This window comes from Palaemon carinicauda, chromosome 16 (assembly GCF_036898095.1).
Source record: "Palaemon carinicauda isolate YSFRI2023 chromosome 16, ASM3689809v2, whole genome shotgun sequence".
Classification (NCBI taxonomy): Eukaryota; Metazoa; Arthropoda; class Malacostraca; order Decapoda; family Palaemonidae; genus Palaemon; species Palaemon carinicauda.
In genome coordinates, this window is record NC_090740.1 from 44,649,994 (window position 1) to 44,653,891 (window position 3,898).

Consider the following 3,898-nt stretch of genomic DNA (forward strand, 5'->3'; position numbering starts at 1 on the left):
GCCTCTTCCTCCTTTACCTTATTTCTTTTTCTCCTAACACTCGTTGGAGTCGACAGCCTTCCTCCATTTGATTGCAAGTACTGAGCATTGATTGCCCTAATGGCTTTGTCTTGTTTATGAATTCTAAGACAGGAATTCTGTCAGCTAATTCCCATTGTCAATGAGTCAGTGCTTTAGGAAGACTTTTTTTCTATTGGTAGTTCTGACTCCGATGTTTTTTTTTTTTTTTTTCTGTTGGTAGTTCTGACTCCAACGTGTTTTTTTTTTCTGTTGGTAGTTTTGAGTCGGACGTTTATTTTCTGTTGGAAGTTCTAACTCTGACGTTTTTTTTCTGTTGGTAGTTCTGACTCAGACGTATTTTTTTTTTGGGGGGGGGTGATTCTGACTCGGACGTTTTTTTTCTGTTGGTAGTTCTGACTCGAACGTTATTTTCTGTTGGTAGTTCTTACTCGAACGTTTTTTTTCTGTTGGTAGCCCTAACTCGGACGTTTTTTTCTGTTGGTAGCTCTGTCTCGGACGTTTATTTTCTGTTGTAAGTTCTAACTCTGGCGTTTTTTACTGATGGTAGTTCTAATTCTGACGTTTTTTTTTTTTTTTTTTTCTGTTGGTAGTTCTGACTCGGACATTTTTCTTTTTCTGTTGGTAGTTCTGACTCGGACGTTTATAAAAGACGATATAAAAGGTCATGTGCTAATGCAATATAAAAAAAAAAAAGTTTTTTTTTTTATTGTAGAGAACGAACGAAGATAAGATGAGAAACTCTTCTAAGGTTTTTAAGTGAATGAAGAAATAATCCAGGATGCAGGAGAACAAAAAAATGAAAAAGGAATATAGGATGAATGTAAAGAAAGAATATTAAATTCTCCTCTAAATTTCGCTCATGGTCGTAAGTGTCTAATCTTAATGAGGTCTTCAGTTAAAAACTGCACAAATTAAAATTTGTAAAAGCATTGCTGAAGCGTTTTGAACCAATTTAAGCCAAAGCTAATGAGCCTTCGTCTTCTTTCCTTTATAGTTAAGAATTAATGAATAGGTGTTTCGCAAGAGCTCGTTACTTTTCGTCTTATTAGTAAAAGAAAGTAGTTATCAAGTTTATACCGAGTAGTGACCATTTTAATTACGTGCTTCTGAGAGAGAGAGAGAGAGAGAGAGAGAGAGAGAGAGAGAGAGAGAGAGAGAGAGAGAGAGATTTTCAGGCATGGCATATGAATTTGTAAAAAGTTTCGTAAAGCCAATTACTCCAGATATTACAGCCAAATCTCTCTCTCTCTCTCTCTCTCTCTCTCTCTCTCTCTCTCTCTCTCTCTCTCTCTCTCTCCTCACGTTTAGCTAGCAAGGGGAACCTAAACAAATGAATATAGTAATCCAACGATTGTGAAACCAATAAAATTTCCCTAATTCCTCACCAGCTTAATTTAAAAAGGACGTGATCTCAGGAACTACGCAATTTCCAAAAATTACATATTGCAATATTTCACTTTCAGCCTCTATGGGAGGATGCAATAACTTTTCGAGGTGATTTGATGTTAAATATTCTTGTTAATGCGGTGCATATTGAGGATGCGTCTTGAAGAAATTACTGTCTGAAATATCTGTCTCGTTAGTGAAAATTTGTAGCCTCAAACGCATGCCAAATTGATTGATTGATTTGAAGTTTTTTGGCATCCTTATATCATTGACGCCAAACGACTGCCAAAGCGATGAGAAGTTTTAAGTTGGATGGTCATATTGGCATTGGTCTCACTGTCATTTTGGAAGCACTACTAAGACTAAAAACAATGGACTAAGTTTTGGAGGGTCCAAAAAGCGACCAAGGCTTCTCTTCTTTTGTTGATTACCAGGAGCTTTTCTTCGGACGGGGGCTTTTTGCCAAAATATTGTACCCCCAACAAAAACATCTCATTGCCCCCTGAGAGAATCGAACTCTCGACCCCTGGTTTACAAGACCAGTGCTCTGCCCCTGAGCTAAGGAGGCTTATGAGTACTTCAGTTTCGGGTTTGGCAATAGGTTCCTCAAAACTACTCCACAAATCAAATACCCCAAGGAGGTTAAATGGAACTAACCCGTTTCTGGCTTAGTGTCACACACTGTCGGTCCACTACTACTAATACTACTACTACTACCTCTACTACTACTACTACTACTACTACTACTCTACGAGAGAGAGAGAGAGAGAGAGAGAGAGAGAGAGAGAGAGAGAGAGAGAGAGAGAGAGAGAGATTGTGCTTATATATACACATATAGCAAGAGTATGCAAAAATCTAATACCTAACATAGCTAGATAATTAGATAGGAAGAAAATTAAAGATAGGAAACATTTTCATTTCCTAAAAATATCCTCTGTGTAATAATCATTATCATTGTTTACTTTGTATTGAAAAGCAACTCTTTAAGGCCTTTTTTTATTGTGACATTGGCATCCTTACAAAAAGATTATAATTCTAAACATGTTGAGCCTAATAGATTTTATTTCTAGTACAAAACTCCCAGACTACAAAGAAAAGGAATTCGTTTATAACTAAGCAGCATCTATGTTCTTGATAAGTGTATAAACAGGAACTTTCCATTTGACCTTGACCTCACTCTGCACATCAGCATCAATATGGAGCGTGCATGTTTAATTGGTCTTATGACCAAGAGCGAACATCTACTTATCAGATTAGGTATGCCAAACATCAAAAAGAAATGAATTAAATCCTCAACTTCCCAGAATTTTAACACATCCAGCCATGTTACAAAACGATTAACTGTGAATAATTCTCCTGAAATTACACACATAACATTTTGGATTCTTGTTACCCAACGAGCAGGCTAAATTTTCTGACACAGAAGTATAACCTTGCTAGAGGTATTAGATACATTTTGCAAAAGTCATAAAGAAAGGGAGAAATTAGGTTTAGATATATTTCGCAAAAGTTCTTCTCTTACATGAAAATACTAAATGGGATTTAGATATACGCACATATCTCTCCTCCGTTGATTGTGATGAGTCTAATTTTGATATTTAGAAACAAAAATTATTCCCACATATGTGTTTCTTTTTCTAGGGTTTTGAAAGTTCGGATAGTTTATTTTTTTCGAAGACTTCATCCATGTCCTTTCCAATTTTTTTCTTGTCCTTTTTTCACTTCATACTCCACATCACTAGTCGTTCTGTTCATCAATTTCATCACCTCTCTTCCCGTCATCTTATCCTTCATATTCTTTTCCTTTAATTTTTACTCACCACCTCCCTCCTCTCCAACACTTCCATACTTTTTTATCTATTTACTTTTCTTAATTTTTTTCCATCTTCTCTTTCCGTTACCATAAGCTCCTCCCCTTTTTCCTCTCTTTTTTTTCCTCTCTTTCCTACATCCTTTCTTCCTCTCTTTCTTCCTCTCATTCTTCTCTCTTGCTTCATTCCTTTCTTCCTTCCTTATTTCCTTCCTTTCGTCCTTTCCTCCCTTTCTTCCTCTCTTCCTTTCTCCCTTTCTTCCTTCCTCTCTTCGCCCCTCTCTTCCTCCCTGGTTCGTTTAGGATCAATCTTCTTGCCAATTACGTCTCAAGAATCCAATGACTGTGATCATCGTCTTCTGCTCCTCATGAATTTAAATTGAAACCCGAAATTGGAAGCATTGCCCAATTATGCAGCAAAATCAGTTTACTGGATCAGATTGCTGTATCAGCATTTGGTCATTTGAATCCGATAATTGATACAAATTGATGAAGACTTCCTTATCTCCCATCATCAATTCTCAAGGATTTCCAGTTGATCTTTTCTGATAGGGAGATTTAATGGAGATTTCGGGGACAAGAGTTTTAAGAAATCTTGCAGAGATCTTTGGGTCTTATTTAAGGAACAGCTCACGCGTGAAATAACAGACCCTGATAATTATATGAAAAAGATCTCGTATT

General features: G+C 36.6%; 1 non-coding gene across 1 annotated transcript; it reads right to left on the reverse strand.

The window, feature by feature from the left end:
- Positions 1 to 1,903: 1,903 nt before the first annotated feature.
- Positions 1,904 to 1,975, reverse strand: TRNAT-UGU (transfer RNA threonine (anticodon UGU)). The gene has a single exon. It is a non-coding gene; the product is annotated as a tRNA-Thr (tRNA).
- Between the last annotated feature and the right edge of the window lie 1,923 nt (positions 1,976 to 3,898).